This window comes from Lactuca virosa, chromosome 3 (genome assembly GCF_052849685.1).
Source record: "Lactuca virosa cultivar CGN04683 chromosome 3, Lactuca_virosa_CGN04683_v6, whole genome shotgun sequence".
NCBI lineage: Eukaryota > Viridiplantae > Streptophyta > Magnoliopsida > Asterales > Asteraceae > Lactuca > Lactuca virosa.
The window spans coordinates 376,345,683-376,368,281 of NC_136428.1; positions in this window are offsets into that span (position 1 = coordinate 376,345,683).

Consider the following 22,599-nt stretch of genomic DNA (forward strand, 5'->3'; position numbering starts at 1 on the left):
CAGTTTCTTCATTTTGTCTGCCTCTTTTATTGGTAGGAAGTGTGCGGATTTGGTTAATCTGTCGACGATTACCCAAATGGTGTCAAGTCCACCCGTTGTCTTGGGTAACTTGGTAATGAAATCCATCGTAATCCACTCCCACTTTCACTCGGGTATCTCTGGTTGTTGAAGTAGTCCCGAGGGCTTTTGATATTCTACCTTAACCTTGGCGCAAGTCAGGCACTTACCCATAAAGGTAGCTATTTTGGCTTTCATGTTTGGCCACCAATACAACTTCTTGAGGTCTAAGTACATCTTTTCTGAGTCGGGATGAACTGAGTAGCGAGTTTTATGAGCTTCGTTCATGACAACGTCCCTGAATTCACCAAATTTTGGTGTCCAGATCCGGTTCATGAAACAACGAACTCCGTCATCCTTGACTTCAAGATTTTTGTCTGTTCCTCTCAATGCTTCACCCGCCACGTTCTCCGGCTTCAAGGCTTCTTCCTGAGCCTCTTTGATTTGTGCGGACAGGTGGGAATGGATGGTCATGGTTAACGCCTTTACTCGGCGGCCCAAGTATTCTTTTCTGCTCAAGGCGTCTGCAACCACGTTGGCTTTTCCGGGGTGATAACGAATCTCACATTCGTAATCGTTTAGTAATTCCACCCATTGCCTTTGTCTCATGTTGAGTTCTTTTTGGTTGAGGATATGCTGAAGGCTTTTGTGGTCGGTGAAGATGGAGCACTTAGTGCCGTAGAGGTAATGCCTCCAGATTTTTAGGGCGAAAACTACTGCTCCTAATTCGAGATTGTGCGTCGTATAGTTTACCTTGTGCGTCTTCAGCTGTCTCGAGGCGTAGGCAATGACCTTTCCTCGCTGCATCAACACACATCCTAGACCTTGGTTTGATGCATCGCAATAAACCACAAAGTCCTCTGTTCCATCTGGTAGGGAAAAGATCGGAGCACTACACAGAGTTCGTTTTAATGTTTGGAACGCAACCTCTTGCTTATCCCCCCAGGCGAAGGTCACTCCTTTTTGAGTCAAGGAGGTGAGTGGTTTTGCGATTTTGGAGAAGTTCTGAATGAATCTTCGATAGTAACCGGCGAGTCCTAAAAATTGTCGGATCTCCTTGGGTGTTCTTGGTGCTGCCCAGCTTTGAATCGCCTTGATCTTTGAAGTGTCACATGGATTCCTTCCTTGCTGACTACATGTCCGAGGAAATTCACCTCTCGAATCCAGAACTCACACTTTGAGAACTTTGCGTACAACTTCTCCGCCCTCAGCGTCTCCAGGACTCGACGTAAATGGTGGCTGTGTTCTTCCTTACTTCGGGAGTAGACTAGTATATCATCGATGAAAATAATCACAAACTTGTCTAAGTAAGGTCGACACACCCGATTCATCAGGTCCATAAACGCTGCGGGTGCATTTGTCCTCCTCTTGAACTCGTAGTTGATGGTACCCAGATCGAAGGTCAATCTTCGAGAAGAAACTTGCTCCTTTCAGCTGGTCGAAGAGGTCATCGATTCGAGGCAAAGGGTATCGATTTTTAATGGTGAATTTGTTTAATTCACGGTAGTCAATGCACATGCGGAACGATCGGTCCTTTTTCTTGACGAACAAGACCGGTGCTCCCCAAGGCGAGAAGCTTGGCCTAATGAAACCTTTGCTCAGCAGTTCGTTCAGTTGACTGGACAGTTCTGGCATTTCGGCCGGGGCTAGGCGATATGGCGACTTGGCTACGGGGGTAGCTCCAGGAATTAAGTCGATTCGGAATTCGACTTGTCGAGGAGGGGGCACTCCTGGAAGGTCTTCCGGGAATACATCGGGGAAATTACAGACCTCCAGAATGTCCTTAATGTCTTTCCCTCCTTGTTCCTTGTCTACGACGTGGGCTAGGAAAGCGTGGTACTCCTTGCGGAGATACTTTTGAGCCTTGACACAAGAGATGATCTGAAAGTTTGAACTTGATTTGTCGCCATAGATAACGAGAGTTTCGCCACTTGGCAGATTAAGGCGAACGGCCTTTTCGTGACATAAGATTTCAGCATGGCGGGGGCATAACCAATCCATGCCAATGATAACATCAAAACTTTTTATGGTGACCTTCATAAGGTCGATTTGGAAAGAGTGATTGTTTAAGGTGAGGGTAAACCTGATGTAAATGTCGTTAGTGTGCTCTGTTTTTCCATTAGCCATTTCTACGGTGAATGTGTCTTTTTGTGTTTGTGGTGTTAGATTAAGCAAGCGTTTAAATTGGTGGCTCACGAAGCTTTTCTCCGTGCCACTATCGAAAAGAATGCGTGCGTATGTATTGTTGAGGAGGAATGTACCGGTAACCACAGTTGGATCTGCGACGACTTCATCGTGACCTATCGCCAGAACTCTGCCTACTTCGCCGGGGTTGGAGTTTCTTGCCTTTGGGCAGTTACACTTGAAGTATCCTGCTTCTCCACAACCATAACAGGTTCGGTTGGCTCCGGCGTTGGCAGCCTGTGCGTTTGGTTGGGCTGGAGTTCTACAAAACCGGGCGGTGTGCCCCTTTTTGTTACAGTTGGTGCAATGCATTTCACGGCATGCACCGTTATGGTGATAGCTGCACTTGTTTCACTTGGGTAGGTTCCCGACGTATTGCCTTATCGGAGTTGGGTTGGTAGTGGTTGTGGCAGCGTGCACAGCAACCACTTGTTGTTTCTTGGCAGGGTCTTGAGCAGGGTCTTGAGCAGGTTGGCCCTTCTTCTTATCCCAAAACTTCCTTTTGTTGTTTCCCCCCTTTGCTTGCTCGGAGGCGGTCGTCACAGTGCCATGGCTGGCTTTATGGTCGATGAGTTGCTGTGCCAGTTCCTTGGCACTATCAAAGGTAATTGGCTTTGAGGACAATACGTTTCCTTGAAGTTGGGAAGATAATCCCCATATGTACCTTTCCACCTTCTTGATTTCAGTAGGAACCATCCCGGGACACAGCATGGCTAGATCGCTAAACCTTGAGGTGTACGACAGGATGTCAGAGCCTGTCATTTTGAGACCCCAAAATTCTTCTTCCAGCTTCTGTATCTCACCCCTGGGGCAGTACTCCTTCATTAACAAGGTTTTCAGATCTTCCCATGTTATTGAATTAGCCACCGGGAGCGTTAGTGCCTTGACGTGGCCCTTCCACCAGGTGAGGGCCCTTTCAGAGAATGTGCATGCAACAAATTTGACCTTGCTGGCTTCAGGGCATGCGCATATTTCGAAAATGGTCTCGGTTTTCTCGAACCATTGTAGCAATGCTATGACACCTCCGCTTCCGTTGAAGGTTTTGGGCTTGCCGTTAGTAAAGTCTTTGTAGGTACACTCTCTCGAGCGTCCCTGGCCGTCCCCGTAATTAGAATTTGAGGCACCACTACCCGCACCTCTTGAATTACTGGGGTTGATTTGGGCTATCGCGGCTGCCACTGCGGCCGTCACGGCAGCCTGGAACATTGCTGGGTCGAACTGAGGGGGCGGTGGCAGTGGTGGTGGTGCAGCTCCTGCGGCGCCGCCACGTCTAGGATTTCTACGAGGTGTCATTTTCTGCCATATCATGAATGAAAAGAAAATAAGTCTTAGATAATACTCACAAGTTGAGAGTTTAAAACTAAACATTATTAGTTCTTTATATGCATCATGATTCCGACTCGTAGATATTTTGTATGAATCCAATCATACTAGAGGTCTATATATAATGAAACATAGACTTTATGAATGCTGATAGATTTGATTCACATGAGATGTCTGTAATAGAATCCATACCGTGCCCATTCATCAATCGTTCGATGTATAATAGTTATATATAATTAAGATTTAAATAAACTTTCGAATCTAATGGGTTTACCCTGGGCCCACAACCAAACAAGGAACAGGATCCAAGGCGGAACCACCATTTCTAGGTCGACATAGTATTAATCATATATATAGTTTTGATTTATACACCAAACTATCATGAATCGGACACCAGTAATTTAATCTGAAAGTAGCTTATGTTATGAATCGGATGTAGTAAAGCAAATAGCGTGTGAATTTCATTGATATAACTTAGTATACAATATTGGGGAAAATTTGACCCGACTAGGGGTCTATGCTACATCAATGCATGGGAAAATTTTGACCACCTAACTGATCCCGGAAGTGTAAACACTTAAATCGCGAGATCGGACATAAAATACTAGATAATAGTAGTAATATTTATCCGCAAAACTAGATTAAACTGGAGCGAGCAGTGCAACACTACTTGCGGTGGTTGAAGCTCTGAGGATCACGAAGTGTAGACACGAAGTTCCTCATTTCGGTTCTGGATTCCGCCACTTGGCGCTCTGCTTCTGCCAGACGTCCTTCTAAAGTGGTTCCGTGTTCTCGGAGTTCTTGCACTTCAGCTCGGGTTGCAGCCATTTCCCGTCGAAGAAGCTCGGTGCGGTCTTGAGTCCGATCGTGGTCGTCGTCCAACCGGCGAATGCGAACGGAGTTGACTTGGCTGGTGGCACCAACTTCCATGAGATATCGGGTGTTAACTGTTGTTTGCTCTTCGTTGCATGTGACGCGGTGAGCTATGACATGGAGGGCTCGATCGGATGACCCTCCTCTGTTGAGATCGTAGAAACCTCATTGCATGCCATAGGGAGGTCGTTGCCCTTGTTCTTGGCTCCATCGATATATAGTTTCAGCCCATTCGGGCGTCGGGCCCTGGAAGTGTTGTGGAGGAATAGGGGCAGGGTGTGGATTGTAAACTTCAGGTTCGGAGTCGGTTCCATCTGAGTCTTCTTCCTCTTCGCCGTCTACGGATTCTTCTTCTTCCATGGGTTTCTCGTCCTCCATGGGCTCTTCTTCGGGTTCTTCCTCTGGGTCTTCCACAATCCAACCGGCATTCCCTTGGTTGGGAAAGTAGGGATCACCTGGTAAGTGGAATCCTGCCATCGTACATGTACGAGAATCGGGATAAGGAGGGATGTCGCGAGAAACTTTGGGAAAATAGGAAGTTAATTATTGTAGTTGATTATTACGACTTTTTGTGTTAAAATACTCCCATAGTATTTTTATGTTTGATTCTCGGAGTTTTTGATAAGTTGAAGACTTGTTGCTCATCATGATCCTTCTTCTGCATACATTGGTCCTACCTTGGCTAAATATAGTTGATCTGGCAATATTCATCCAAGATCTGACTACATACCCGGAAGCTGAATCATGGTGTTCAACTTGTCTTGATACTTTTATGTTATTGCCATTATGATACTGAATTATTATGTGCGATTGTGCGAATACTTTTATAAAAATATTAATTTTTATTTTTAAAGTATTTTTGAAAAACTAGGTCAGAGAATTTTGTCCCGTTGTATTTATAGTTTGTATATCTTACATGGTTCGATATACTTAGTTCACTATAAACAAAGCTCTGATACCAATCTGTCACATCCCCAAACCAGAACGGCGGAAACGTTCGGGGGCGGAGGACTTCATGCTCAGTATCATAACCATAGCGAAGAAATTAAAACACAAACATCATAGATATAATTTAAAAGGTTACATTGTTTCCAAAATACATTTTTCCATATAAATTACATATGATGTTCAAAATATAGCAAAATAATCTACGCCTTAGCGTCTTGACTTCCAAATCTTGTAGTTACCTGTATTACGGATTACCTGAGAATACAAGTTGTTTTGAAAGAGTATCAGCATAAAGCTGGTGAGTTCATAAGCTTTTATGAAAATGAATGTTGTTTCCTTAAAGTTTGTTACAAGTTTGTTTCCAGAAAATCCAATATTTTCTTAAAAGGTTTGTTATAGTCTTAACTAAACCAAAACTTAGTATATGTAAGTAAATCGTCATACTTATGTGCGTGTGTGTATGATTTCATATTTAAATAAAACTCCTTAAATCCTCGTGAACTGTGTGTTTTGTTAATTTCTCATGTGAGATGTTATCACCATACTAAACTCGAAGACCTCGTACTCGACGTTCTTCAGGCGTCGGAATGTTATGACACTTGTCACCTCGGACCTGGCGGTCTAGCTGTTGCAGGCAACTTAGGGTGCGAGTTTGTTAGACCCAATATAGATCTATACACAACTATCACGCCCTCCCTCCAGGAGGTTCTGATAATAACTACAGGACTTTACTGTGGTACTTAAGAGTACCCCGAAGGAGAATGTCTCACAAATTTATTTATTAACAAGTTCACGTAGTGTGTAATGAAATATTCGTTTTGATAATGTTATTGTTTTTCTTTGTTAAATGAAGTGTTCAAAGCTATACCTATTATAGTTTATCAAAACTGTTATATGATGGTATGAAACCTTGTTACGCATGTATATGTATTTCAAATAAATGACATTGGAAATACTAAGTGTAAATCTTACACACCTTGCTCAACATGTTACAAGGTGTAAATAACTCTTAAATATGTATTTGACAATTTTACCCTTAACTGTCACTGTTTTTGAGTAAATATAGAAACATTATCGTAAGTCAAAAACTGAATCCACAAACTCTGAGTATTTGGAAAAAGTGTCTACTGTGTTCATAAATTTTCCCATAATTTTTGGTGGTCTCAAACCAGTGTGAAAATGTTCATTTTCACAACCTGGTCTGATTTTGTTGCTGCAGTGATAGGCAGTTTTGTAAAAATCAACGTAAATTGTAGAAAAATCGTATGGAGATGTGCAAGTAGTCATTTTAAAGGTATAAACCTGAGCTACATGAATAGTAAACATTTTTGAAACATATTAAGTTTAAGTTGGGTAAAACAGTTCGTGAAGAGGTCACAACTTTTCTGTTGTAAGCTGTCAAGTTAAGTTTTAAATATATTTTGGTGTTTTAACTTGTATTCCCCCCTGAAAACTAAAGAAAACTTGAAAATGTAGGGGTATGAACTCACCTTGAGTGATGACTTGAAGAGTGGAAGGTTGAAGTCGAGGAGTATCAAGTCAAGAACACTTGATGAACACGTGAAGACTTGGATGATCCTAAGAACGATTTTTGGTGTTAAGGTATGAGTGATTGATTCAAGAGTGTTATGAAATTATGGAATAAAACTTGAGTTGGGATGGAATACTTACCAAAAAGTGCAGTAGCAACTCAAGAACACTTGCACAAAGTGGTGGGAAGTAGGGAGAAAAAGAGGTTCTCTTGAAGTGGTATGAGAAGTGTGTGTATGTTTGAAATGAGCAAGTAAGCCAAGAAATCCTCCAGGGATTTCTATATATATTGAAGGTTGTTGGAGCAACTTGTAAGTTTGAAGTGATGAGTGCCTTGGTTTGTGTGATGTGGATAAGGTGGCAAATAAGAGGATGACACATGGAGGGCAAGTGGGCACACTTGACCCACTTGTGGGGTAGAATACTCCTCTTATTATAAAATAATGATTTTTAATTAATAATCCTTGAAAAATAAATAAAATATGAGTTTTGGGGGTTAAAAATGGTAAAAATATGAATTTGGTGAAAAAACCCCGTCAAAAACGTCAAAAACGGGCTTAGGAGGCGAAAGTAGTCGAAAACTGAACATTATGGACCGAACCTGCGAGGTTCGCCTCTAAGAGGGTGAGAACCGAAAGGAGGGGAGAAGGAACCGAGAGAAGGAGGAAGGGGCCGAAGGTGCGAGGCTTCTTGGATGGGGGGCCGAAGTTCGGACCTTGCTCCTGGCTTCGGTCCGAGAAGGCTTCTAACAAGTTCAGTTTTGACAGGAGGGTTCGGCTCCTAAGAGGTACGGCTCCTAAGAGGGGTTTCGGCCCTATTTAGCTGTTTTTCGATATAACTCACCGTTTTGAGTGGTTTTTGGCCAAGTTAAGGGTCGGGATTACTATAAAAAGTTGAGAGAGATCTTGAGAGAGATTTGGGAGAGATTTCACATACTTGGAGAGATTTGGGAGAGATTTCACATACTTGGAGAGATTTCACATACTTAGAGAGATTTGAGAGAGATTTCACATACTTAGAGAGATTTCACAAACTTAGAGAGATTTGATCTTAGCCATTATTATCGTATAATCTCGTAATGCAAAGTTCGTGAACCCCGTTACGTTTCGTTTATAGTTGTTTTAAGTCCCCGAAAGGGTCCTTAGTCGTGTTTTGATGCGTTTAACTCCCCTTTTAGGGTTTTTACATTGTTAACACATAGATTCTTCAAGACACTTGAATTTTTGACATACAAATGCACATTTTTATACATAGAATCATACAAGCATTAATTAAATTCGACCGGTTTGACTTGTTTGACTTTGACTTGAATTTGACGGTTGTCACACACACACACACACACACATACACACACATATATATATATATATATATATATATATATAGTGATGCATGGAACTTTTTTCTATACATTTAAGATACAATATCTTATTATAAACAAAATCCTCGAATAGGATTATCATTTCAACTACGCATTATAAGCCATAAAATACCATTTTAATTAGAATATTGTTTTGGATAAATAATCTTAACTAAACATGTATTAGTCGTAATGAAAATCTTGTGGATATAAGGAGCGCTTAAATCCTACTTCGTAGGAAGAAGTTATGTTTCTTCGAAGTTTCACGATCAACTTGACGCACCTATGTGTGTCAAAGAAAGTGAATCGGGGATAAGTTACTTACTAGCCTAAGTAATCTAAATGGAAGTCGTAGTAATTGTAAAAGCGAGAGCATACATATAAAAAACACCTGAATCTAACTTTGTATCAGGAACTTATGATTTTTAGAAATTTCAATACAACAATATGCGACATAATCGATAAATATATTAAGGGACTGTCGTGGGAGTACTCTATATTAGTATGTAATACACCTACTCTTGAGGTAGCTATCTCGATTGCTTAATTTGTTGAAGACATGGTAAAGGGAAGAATTGACGACAAAGCAGAAGTTAGCGAGAAGGGGAAGAGTGAAAATTCTCAAAATCCAATAAGAATAGTAGATTCTCTAAGTCTAAAGAAAAGAAGTATGGGGGTAACGAGGCGAAGTGGTGTGACATGTGCAGAAGGAAACACTTTGCAGGATGCATTGAAGAAGTAATCTGCTTCAAGTGTGGGAAGACTGGTCACTATGCTAATGAATGCAAGACAAAGAAGGAATTATGCTTTAAGTATGGTGAAGAAGGACATTTAAAACATGACTGCCCAAAGAAGAAAAGAGCAGGAAAGTCAAACGTGCAACCAAAACTAGAGGCACGGGCATTTCAGATAACCCTTGAAGCAGCAGGAGATGAAGCAGATCTCGCTTCAAGAAATTAAGAGAAGGAAGCTGCTTATCTGGAGTTCAAGATTTGGAGTGGCCATCCCATATAGATAGTATTATATTGTGTATCCCAATGTAAGAGGCATAGAGTATGGTGGACTTTGAAAGTTACTGTAATCATTTTTCAGAAGTTATAAAATCCCTAATTATGCTACACTGTTCAATATGTGTTCTTTGATTGGGACCCAATGTTGAATATCACACGGTCCGACGTTTTCGTTACCAGACGGTGGTGTGATAATAAAGAATTATGTTTATCGCGTGCATTCAACATTGGGTCCCAATCAAAGATGCATATTTGAATCAGGAAGATTCACAAGGTTACTAAGGCACTAGTAGTTGATTATGTTTTGTCTGTTTCTTTGTCATTACCTCCATGTTGGTGATGATTAAGAAAATGATTTTTGTAAAAAACATAGTAGTCATAAAAGAATCAAGACTGATTAGTTTGTGAAGTGGGTTGAATTGATTCAAAGGACGGTGTCCGGTGTAGAAACCGAATTTAGTCAAAAGATCGGAGAAGGAGATGATCGAAGTGATCAACAAAATAATTGTAGCGGTCGTTCGGATTTAGCAGCCAGTAGCTCGAAATGCTATCTCCTATGTTGTGATTATATCATATTAGAACATAAAGGAAACGGTCTTTAGTATTAGGTGTTTGACACATATAGACTAGAACCTAGTTCGTTGTGAATCCGTTGTGCGGTGAAAAGGAAGGTCATTATAATGTAACCATTCGGTCTGTTACTATAGCTAAAGTAAAGACCTTATCTTCGGTTAAGTCTAAGACCCAAATTTAAAAAGGAGCAGAAGTCTCCAAAGATAGATGATTTTTTAACTCGTAGATTAGGACTAGAGGTCCAACAAAGAATGAAGAGTGGGTGCAAGTTTTAGCACTGCTAGTATCTAAAAAGTCCAAGATTTTGATACTCGTTTAGAAAGACATATGAGTTATGGTTGTTGCTTATGATGGAAAAGTGACTTGCATGATCATTGTCCATCGTTGTTTTGCTAATGATTTTGGGACGTAATCATCCATAGGGGAAGGTAATTCTAACGCCAACTAATTTGGGCAAAACATTTACGATATAATAAGTAATAATTACTATAATCAAAATCCTCGAAAAGGATAATCATTCATCATAAGCATTACAAGCCATAAAATAACATTTTAATTAGAAAATTACTTAGGATAAATAATCTTAACTAAAGATATAGTATTCGGAATGACGATCTCGTGGATATAAGGAGCGCTTAAATCTGACTTCGTATGAAGAAGTTATGCTTCTTCGAAGTTTCGCGATCAACCTAACACACCTATGTAGAATGTCAAAAACGGAGTTCGTATGAATGATTCCTGATTTTTACACAGACTTTAATAGCCTGATCTATAATAAAAGTATAAATTTAAATTACAGTGAGAATTATCTATTGAGACCTTAAGGAATGACGTAGAGCTTGTCAAGAGGATTTCATGGATATAAAGAACGTTGAAAATGGAGCTCGTATGCGTAAGTTATGGTCATTCGAATATTTAAAGAAAACACCTATTGTGATGACATTGCACTACCAGGAGGAACCACGTGGCAAAGAGAGTGCCATAGTCTTCCACCAACCGAGTGATGTGGCACCACGGAAAGCAGAAAAGTGACACCAGGAATTAGTGACATATGGCGATTTTCTAGAAGAAATGATGTGGAACAGAGTCTTCCACCAACCTATGATATATAAACTTACCTAGTTATTCCTTATCAGCTATAGATCTGTATTCATTGGGATTATTGAGGAATCTAGACTATCATTATTACAGTCATGATAAATATAAGACTAAGACTTAGTGATATTCAAATCTAGGTCTTTTGAAATGAAAAGCTAAAGTGTTATGTGAAGCGCTTCCCTAATCGCAACCCAACCACTTTTAACAAGTGAGTGCAAAGTTACTTTCATGTTACACATAGGTACAAAGTATTAGATAATTAAATGTTATATGTCCTCATTATCTATGTTCTTGATATTTGTGTTAGATGCAATAAATAACAAGATTTATTTGATTTAATCGTATATGTATTTTACCGTATTTATAAAATATTGAGTAGAAAAGGGTTGAGAAAGAGATAAAACAATGGCGAGAGACCATGCCCAGCACTGTACTATTGTAATACTGAGACTAGTCATCTAGTAGAGTATCTATGAAGACCACTAACTTTTCTAGACAGTTCAATAGAGCACTACCAAACTCCTAATCTCTAGGTGTTAGGGAATCATACAATTCGGGAGTATGGAGCGTGTGTTCATTTGAGTACTCTATCCCCCTCATGGTTGCCTTATTGACATATATTTCTACGGAATCCCCGAATTAGTATTATCTACTTGTTACATCATCGATCCTTTAGGATAGGTCCCTTGAGATCATCAATTCAGGATCAAAGAGTGAAAATAGCGGGAATGGGTAATCGGGTTATTTGTTTGGCGTAAAAGTTATATATTTAAGAGATATTAATCATATTATTGTGGTTTGAAAACCCTATATGCTCAACAGGGTCCCTCGCCTGACCCACACCATTTCTTTGTATCACAGGTAACGATATGAAGGTCCATGCATAGTGATGGATGAATCAGTTGAGAGATTTAAAGAGTTTTAGGCCATTAAATAAATTGTTGGAAGGTCGATAAAGACTAGTTTATACATATGTTTTCTATATCAGTTATGACATCCAAGGTCTTTAAGTATTAATGAAAAACGTTTCTCCAACAACGATTTGATATTAATATTATCTCACATTAAAATAATGTTTTGGGACAAATTCCGCATTGGTGTTTTCTTTTTAAAGAATACTATGTTTTTAAATAATCATAAAGAAAAAAGGTTTTAATTGGCCATAAAATTGGGGATGTCACACATACACACACACTATATATATATATATATATATATATATATATATATATATATATATATATATATATATATATAGACACACCCACACACATACACAAGAAAACAGATAACTTCACCGTCGAAGAACTTTGCTAAATGGCAATGAAAACAACACTCTTGGTGCATCATCGATTAATAATGACCCAAATTGTGTCAAAACCACGAGCAATCTTACGTATTTTGGTAATTAAATCCATAGTAATCTGTTCCCACCTCCATAATAGGATATCCAATAGCTGAATCTTGTTATGAGGCTTTTCATGTTCAACCTGGACCTTCCTACAGGTCAAACATCTCCCAACATTCGAAGCCACATCCCGCTTCAAGTATCATCACCATTAGTTGTTCCTCAAATCCTTGTACATCTTCTTCACGCCTGGATAAATCAATAACTTAGATTTATGAGCCTCTTCTATTAATGTTAATCGAACCCCGCCCGAATAAGGGACCCAGATCTTGCCATGTATGGTCAAGAAACCATGAATGTCATCATCAAAATCTGAAACGTCACCAACAACCCTCTCACTCTTCTAATTCTCTTCCTTGAGTTCCTCTGCATGTGGTATTTTAATCATCTCCAACATTGGGGTAACAACGATCATCATCAAACACAAATCCATAATAGGAGCACTAGTGACTCTGTGACTCAAGGCATTGGCCACCACGTTAGCCTTACCGAGATGGTAAAAAATCTTGCAATCAAAGTCCTTCACCACGTCAATCCACTAATGATGTATCATTTTTAGATTTGACTAATCCATCAGGTATCTTAAGCTCTTTTAGTCCGTGTAGATTATACACCGAACCCTATGTAAATAGTGATGCGAAATCCCGAGGGCAAAGACCACTGCACCAGTTCCAAATCATGATTCGGATAGTTCTCATCTTCATAGTTTAACTTCCTTGAAGTATACACAATAACTCGTCCCTGTTGCATGAGAACAACTCCCACCCCTAGGACTGATGCATCACAATATAACAAGAAATCCTCAACACCCTCAGGAAATGTCAAAACCAGTGCCTTACACAAATTATGTCTCAGGTTCTCGAACGTCGCATGTTGTTCCAGCCCCCAACGGAAAGCAACAATCTTCTTTTTCAACCAAGTCAAAGGTACCACTCTCTTCAAGTGTAGGGTTTCAAAGCACTCCATGGATGATGGCAATAGGCCCATTGATGAAGTGTAGGTTAAAATCCCAAGACTTGTCTTTTCCCTATAAATAGTCATGTATTATTCATTATTAGGGTGAAGAGTGAGGCAAAATGTAGCCGCCATGTGAGGTTTCTTATGTAGTGTTAGATTCTTTAGTCTATGCTGAAAGTGTAATTTATTCCTCATGTTTTGAATAAATCGAGTGATCATTCGACATATCTTCTTTATTTGTGTTTGTTCTTATTTTCCGCATCTTGTTCATCAAATCACCATTAGGGTTTTAATCCCAACAAGTGGTATCAGAGCGGGTCTTTGAAGATTTATTGATCTTTGAAGTATCGGTTCTTGATTTGGTGATTTTCTGCACATATATTGAAGATTATTGGTGTTTTGGCGGTATGGAATCAAAATTATGTTCATATTGGATCTGTTTGCTCGCTTAATCCAAAAATCAATCGATTTTAGTTATTTATTTTGACCTAATTGGATCCATGCGTATAATTTTTTTTTGGCCCAAAATCTTGGCCATTCCACTGTTCATGATCCGCATATCCAATTTTATCTCAAGATCCTGTATGCGTCACTAGAAATTGATTTCATTCATTCAATATTCGATTCTAAATCTACAATTGATGATTTTTTGTTAATCGTCTGAGGTTAATGGTTTCAACGTGTGAACATCAATTCTCAAGAATCGATTTTTGTTTATCTTAATCCAAGATCTTGTTTTTCATCAATTTTCTCGTTCCTGCTCTTATCGTCAATTTGATTTCATGATTATTAATTTGATTCATGTCGAACTTGAAAATTGCTGGTGATCCTTGAGTGAAATCGATATTTGGAGAATCGATTGTATGTTTGTTGAATGCAAATCTTTGGAGTTATGCGATAAACTGTTAACGAACGGATGAACACTGGTCAAACAAAAAAGTCAAAATTGAGATTTTGTGAATATCTCACCTGCGAACCTTATTGGAATCGTAACATATTTTTGAAATCGGATACAAACCTGTGTTTGATCGAGTAGGGACGAACAAGTTCGTTGTTGGATTTTTGACTAATCTCAGATTCGTAACTTCCACAATCGTTAAATGCGAACTTGTGTTCGGGACCAAGTACTCGCTGTTGGGTTGTTGATCGGAATTGATTTGAAGACAGATTCACAATCGCTAAATGGGTTTTACTTTCGGGGCTTCATATAATCAATACAAATGAATTCGCAATCAGTAGAGTGATGTTTGGAATCGAAACTCAATCGGGAAGAACAACGGTCAAACGAAAGTCAAAATTGCATTACCTGCGAACGATCGAACGAACATCTGTGAGATTGATTCGGAGCGAAAGGACTTGGAATTGATTTCTGGGCTAGCTCTAACGTTCGTTGACGTGGATTCGCTTTGATCGACGGACTCGGAACGAGCCTAGATCGATATTGGGTTTGTTTGTTAAAACTTGAAGTGAATCTAGAGTGAGAACAATAAGCGAACCTGTGAGTGGATTCGCCTTGGGGTAATGCTGATGAATTAGGACCGAACCTGGAACAACGAACTTGGGTTCGCTTGTTAATGGTTGAAGCGAACGGAGGAAGGACCGAAAGCGAAAGGAGTTTCGCCTGATGAAACTTGGAATGGAAATAGAAATGAAAGGAACCAAACCTTCGGTTGGGTTCGCTTCAGGTGAATAATTGGCGGTCTTGAAACGAACTTAGGTTCGGTCACTTGAGCTCAGATTGCGTGTTCGGTTTGTTATCGGTGTTCGCTGTGATGATTTCACGATTCCAGTCATGTTTGTTTATGCAGTCAATGAATTGGGGAAGAAGATAAACATGTTACATTATTAGTCCCTGAAACTTCATCGAATTGACTCTTTTGTTCCCTATACTTTTCATGCCTTGGCAGTTTTGGACCATTTCCAGATTTTGTTACAAATAAAGGGGTATATTGATGCAGAATTACCATTCCAGCCCCTGAGTTTCTGGAAAGTGACAATATCAGCCCATTTTTCGAAAAAGATTACAATTTTAAGGGCTGGTGAACAGTTTTGGATTTTTTAACGCACATATTTTTTCGTGAACAGAAAAATAAAGATTCCATCAAGTCTTGGCGGTTCGGAAAGTCATTTTTCGTGATAACATCAAATTTTCACGACCTTTTCGGATTTTATACTTCATCGTTTATATCATTTTATCACAGGGGAGCATAGTAATTTTTATCCATTCAAGATCATTCTCATGACCATTAGAAGGCTTTATAATCCCGTTTTCGATTATAAATCGGGGGAGAATTTGGTATGGCCATTCGAAATTGGATTTGTGACTTTTCAAAGTTGAAGATTTTTGATAAAGCTTGTGGTAGAATTATGAAGGTAGCTTTTACAGTAGAAGTACTTCATCGAGCTCTGCTAAAGCTTTCACAGAGAAGTATCCTTTACAACGGAAGTTCTTTATCGAGATCTACTAAGGACTTGTTATATCTCCGACTTCTAGTATTTTCTCGATCAAGTGGCATTACGAATATTAAAGTTTGGGTTGTTACATGATATTTTTTGATGGCTTATATCATTAGCTTATTTGAAGATCATTGTGACTTGGAGGGGGAGCTCTTCAAAGACAAGAAGTGATTTGGTTTCTTTGTTCTGAAATGGGTTATTATGGCGGGTTTGGTTTTCATGAAGTTTTTTTTGGGATTACGTTCGAAAATGAAGTTTAAAGACATTACTTCAGTGCTTGGTTTATATATCCTAGAACCCGTGTTTGAAGACTATTGAAGAATCAAGATTCGTGGATTGCTTCATATATTCCTCGTTGTAGATGTTTTTATTTGCTAGATGTTAGTTTTGGAAGTTAAAGCATTGTCATCCATTCCATACTTTGAGGGGGAGATTGTAGGGTTTCAAAGCACTCCATGGATGATGGCAATGGGCCCCTTGATGAAGTGTAGGTTAAAAGCCCAAGACTTGTCTTTTCCCTATAAATAGTCATGTATTATTCATTATTAGGGTGAAGAGTGAGGCAAAATGTAGCCGCCACGTGAGGTTTCTTATGTAGTGTTAGATTCTTTAGTCTATGATGAAAGTGTAATTTATTCTTCATGTTTTGAATAAATCGAGTGATCATTCGACATATCTTCTTTATTTGTGTTTGTTCTTATTTTCCGCATCCTGTTCATCAAATCACAATTAGGGTTTTGAGATCGCCAAAACTGTTTCATTTCAGTGAGATTCTTCTTGTATCTCAAATTTCGTTGATGTTTTCGGTCTAACACCTGTTTTGGATTTTTGTGGATGTTGGCCTTTTTCATTGGTCTTTGAGCATGAGGCTCGCTCTTTAGCGAAAAGGTTTCGCTAGACACCATGACCGGTTCACCTGAAGGAATTTTGGTACCACTTGTACTGGGCACATCAAAGCGTGTAGGATCATTAAGTGCTTCTACCACATACCTATCTTTTACTTTCCATGATGTTTTCTAAGATAGACCTTCTGTTTCATCAGCGTTATCAATTGGTGCTGACCAGAAAAACTCATCACAGGCATCAGCATTATCTTCTGCTACTAATGCTGTCAGTTCGGCTGTCTGTTGCTGCGTAACTCCATGAACTTTATAAACTTGATTTGGAGTTGTTTGGACCTTTTGATATACAACGGCCTTTTCCTTGAGGACTTTAGTCTTGTCTTTGGACAAACGAGCGAACTCAACAGAATTTTCAAAAATAAGATTTTTGTTGGTTTCGGGTTCTCTCTTGACAAATTCGGAACAATCTACCACATCTTCGACAGATATTTCACTCATATCACCATCCTCATTGAATTCAGAAGTGTTTTCAATATCAATTTTATTTTCTGAACTCAACTTGGCATTCAAAGAGTCAAATTTCTGTACGGTTTCGGTTTTGATTTTTAATTTGTCATTTTCATCCAACAAATTTTTGAGCATGTCCTTATGGTCTTTTGACTTTATGAAGGACTCTATTTTGTCAAGACCAATTTTGTAAGCGGGATAAATATCATCAGAAGAAACAACGTTTTAACAGTTATATGCATCGGCATCGATTTCATCCTACTTTAACTCAAGGAAGGGTAAAATCATACGATGTATCTTCTTCCCTATTTCACAATCAAGATGCAATTGACTAATGTTGGAATATAATCGTTTAGCAATTAAACAAAAACATTTCGTTGTTTTAAAAGCTTTAAATTATCTCTTTGCAAATAAATTGTTTCATCCCTAGACCTAATCAACTCCTTCTCCTTCTGCTCTATCCACATACGCCTCTCCTCACTCTTCGATGATACCCTGCTGATTTGATCAGTTAGGTTAGAGTTTGTGGCGCGAGTTTGAGTTAAACTACCACTTATAGTAGAAAATTTAGATTTAAACCATTTAGTTCTTTTTCATAGTTTGTGATGGGAATTTGTAAGGAATCAAGAATAGATTGTACCTACTTGATCAACTCATCACATTCGTTGATCTGCTCATTGACAGGTTTCGCTGCAAAACACCTGCCATCTCGCTCCTTTGCTTCATCCAGTCCCCCATCAGTGGTATAGCCTCTCATTTGTGACACCCCAGAAGTCACTATTAGACACTTTCCTGCAACGTCCTCTTCTTTTACCAACAAAGCCCTGCCATGAGTGGGCATCCTCACTTCTTCATCTTCTGAATCTGTGGACCAAACTTCAACACCTCCAAACTCTTTGTCAACAATATTTCCCTGTACAATAAGAGCATTCATAGTGTTATTAGATCCAACTTTCTTCTTCTTGATTTCTTCTAATCGTCGTGTGAGCTTCGCTTCCACGTCCTCATCTTCATTCTTTTCTGACATATTTCTCAGCATACAATCTTTGGTGAAGTGATTTTTGCCTCCGCAGTAGTGACAATTAATACCCGAGTCACCTCCAAGTTTTACTTCCTTCTTTGGTTCTTCGGTCTGAGAAACACTCTTCGATTCCTCCTTTGCTTTCTCGGCACTGTCGCTACCTTGCCAGTTTCGGTTCTTATTTGTTGGGAACCTACGTTTGATGAACTTCTTGGAATTTGACACCATCAAAGCATATTCTTCATTTGTGAGATCATATCCAGAAAGATCCAAATCTTCTTCTTCTTCAGCAGCATTCTTTCCTTTGGAGATTAGGGCCAAGGAACCCATGCCTGAAACCACATTTGTTTCTTTAGTCACGGCATGTGACATCCCCATTTTCACGGCCAGAAAAGACCGATTTTGTTTATGCTTTATAAAAATCAGAGTATCTCTTTTAATAAAAATGTTGCTGAATTTGTTCCCAGAAAAACATGATAAATACATTATCAAAGCATTTTCGAAGAAATGTATTTTTATTCATTTTTAAAACGTTTGGGATGTCATCGTCAATACAGAAACATAAGCATAAACAGAACTTACATTCATTTACACTAGTGATCTACATCTCTTTTAAATCTCTCAGTGAAAAGTAGCTTCATATCGACACTTGTGATACAAATAAGCTTGAGTGGGCCAGGTTGGGAAACCTGGTGAGTACATAGGGTTTTCAACCCACAATAATATAATTATTATGTTTAAACAACAAACAATCAACCCCATTTACCCATCCCCATTATCTTCCTTACTCTCAAGGGTCTACCCTAAGAGTCATCTATTCGTTTATTCCGAAGTCCCTTGCTTCCAGGGTTATAAGGCCGGCACTAAGTCCATAGCTGCCAATGCACTAAAAAGTCCTCTATTGTAAATTCACTATTTACGTCTCCCGGTGCCGTGCCGGTTTTGCCGAAAAACTTCGACGGGCCATAACTTCTTCGTTATAACTCGGATTTCGGCGTTTTTTATATGTACGGAACCCTTGATACATATTCTACAACTTGGTTAAGATTATTTATTCTAAATAATCTTTTGTTGAAAAGTCGTTTTCAACCCCTATTATCTGTAAATTGACTAGCCCAGATCTACGGCGTTACACGGCACTCTCATGTGACTTTAATATTCCCACCAGTTTTGCTAGAGAATAAGCCTTGAATTGTTCATGTGCCTTCACAGTAGACACCACAACCATCCATTCGGATCTAAGACCATTCATGAATGTCACCTTCTGTTCAATGACTTTCCTTTCAATCCCATGCTTTATCATCTTACTAAGGAGATGATTGAATCGATCGAAAGCTTGAATAAGCTTCTCTTCGGGTTTCTGCTTGAAGTCACCAATTTCTGAGAGCAACAATGTTTGGATTGAATGCTCAAGATCTTCATCCGTAGAATACAATTCCTTCAATCTGTTCCATATTTCTTTTGCCATTGTGCATGAGCTTACTAACCGAAATGTGTCTGATTGTAAAGCAAACCTAATCATTCTTAAAGATTTGATGTTGCACTGAAACTTTTCCTTCTCATCTTGGGGAATGTCTTTCACATCACCAACGAGTTGATTGTACTCCTTTTGAGTTTTAACAATTCTTGAAGTGCTTGAGTAAGCGAATGGACCTACAGTAATCGCCTCCCAGATCAAGTATCCATTGTCTTCTGAGCCAATCACGTAGTCTTCTAAGTGATGCGTCCAGACCTCATAATCCTGAGTGTACAATATAGGAATCCTTGTCGTCGAACCTATGATGTTGGAGATATTGATTGGGTTTGACTGAGAATCATCCATGGACATGACGATGTTTGTTCAAAAACCTGCTTAAGATCAGACTTGTAAATAACGTTAGGGTAAGATCGAATATTTAAAGAACTACGTCAATAGAAAATGACGGCTCTAACAATATCAATCAAAGCGGAAAACCCTAAGATCTTCTTCAACAGAAGAGATGTGTATGAATTACACAATCTCCTTCTCTGATACCAATTGATGAGTTGAAAAAGTCTTAGATCGATTAGATCTTCAAAAGGCTAAACAATAAAAATAAACAAACACAGTAAACACGATATGGAATCAAGTAATGCTTAATGATTCAAATGTAGTCACGCCTCAGCAGAGCTCGATGAATAACTTCCACTGTAGAGGTGAGGTAGAGTTTGTAGTACAATGATGAGAATAATAAAAGTGCTGATTACAAAGGATGCATGCATGCACCTTAAATACTAAACCCTAATAAAATAAACACGGTTGGACATGCCCAAACCGTTTAACAAAACTGGGCTAAGGACCAAGCCCAAGGACGCAACACTTACTAGACCCAACAATCTCCCCCTTTGCGTCAAATGGAGTGAGACTTCACTTCGGTCTTCACTTCGGTGGAGGCTGAGAAGTTCGCTTCACAACTTTGAACAATTTTGGAATGATGGCAAGAAGATTTTGTCTTAAAACCCCAACATCAAGATATCCTAGATATACCTCTGATAATATCCAGCCAACCGAAAGATACTCTGAATCTCAAATGGAGGCCTCGAACCTCAAACCTCGAACCTCGAACCTCTCACCGCATCACTACCTCAATCATAGCCGGATCAACTAAGATATCATTTTGGTTGACAAGCTTCCCTAAGAATTGGACCTTGTGCAACCTAAACTTGCACATAGAGAATTTGTTGTAAAGCCTCTCCCTCCTCAAAGTCACAAGAACCTCCCATAGGTGCAACTCATACTACTCCTTGGTCTTAGAATATACTAATATATCATCGATAAATATGAGCACTGACCGATCCAACATCAGCCTATACACTCGGTTCATGAGATCCACGAATGGTTTTGGTGCATTGGTGAGTCCAAATGGCATCACCATGAACTAATAATGACCATAACTAGTCCTGAAGGTCATCTTGTAAATATTGTCATCTATGACCCTCATTTGGTGGTAACCCAACCTCAAATAAATCTTGGAAAACCAAGATGTAGCTTGAAGCTGATCAAATAAATCATCTATCCTCATAAGCGAATAACAATTCTTCACCGCGAGCTTGTTCAGCTCCTTATAGTCAATGCACATACAGTGCGATTTGTCCTTTTTTTGATGAACAGTAAATGTGCTCCTCACAGTGAACTTCTCAGTTGGATAAAGCCATTGTCCAACAGCTCCTGAAGTTGTATGAACAACTCTTGCATCTAGGGAGGTGCAAGGCGAAAAGGGGCCTTGGCTATCGGAGCCACACCCAGACCTAGATCAATCCTAAACTTGACCTTCCTCTCAGGAGGCACTCCTAGTAGATCCTCAGGAGACACATCTGGAAAATCTAGAACTATAGAAACGTCAACAATAGTCTTTTTCCCTTCATCCCGAGTATCCACAATATAAGCTAAAATTATGAACACTCATGCTGGAAGTATCACCGAGCCCACGTAGCTGAACATATGGTTGGTTTGCCCCTTACGCCCTCTCTATAAATAATAAATATCCCCCACTTGGGGTTCGAACCCACACCAGAAGATGCTTGCAACCGATCACTACCCCAAACCGGATCATCCAATCCTTACCCACAATAACACTCATCTCTCTCGAAGGAATAGGGACGAGGTCAATCATAAAATTCATGTTGAACATGACTAAGACATAATCCCAATATACAATCAATGCAATAATGGTACGATCGTATGTAATCTCCACCACCAGAGGGTGGTCCAATACTCACAGAGCGATAACAAATATATTGTATAATGCAAGCGATGCAAACAATCTACTAGCACCCAAATCAAAAAAAATAAGAGTCGTCATAACATTGCCTAGGAACATTCCTAATCACAAACATAACAATAAGAAGAAATAAGGAAAATGGCATAACATAAAGCGATAAATACATATTGACAACAACATCTAATGCTACTATGGCCTCCTTTGTTGTCAACTGGACAACTCGACTCTTTACTACGTGGGCCTTTATCCTAACCGGACAACCATCAGTGGTCCTCAGGGTGGCTGGAGTGGGTGCCCTTACCGCTTCTCCATACAAACAAGGATAGTCGGCCTTCTTCTGGCCAATCTTGTTGTAGTTGAAAAATATAAGTTCCCCTAGTCGCAATATCTGTTAAAATACCCTGCTGACCACGCTTGAAACATCCTGATCCAGTCACACGACAAGCTTCCTCGTGCAACCTATCATACTTGCCATAATGGCTCCGACTCTGTTGGCTCCAATACGTGAATCAGAAGTCTTGGACTTATTAGCTGACATCACTACACTCTAAACGTGTGGAGCCTTCTTTTTTACCTTGAAGCTCCAACTAAATATCCCATTTCCATTGTAACTGTCATAAATTCGGGCTAGACAATTAAGGTATAATAATAATTATTATACATTTTATCGAACAATTAAAATCCTTGATTAGGGTAATTGGTCTTCGTACG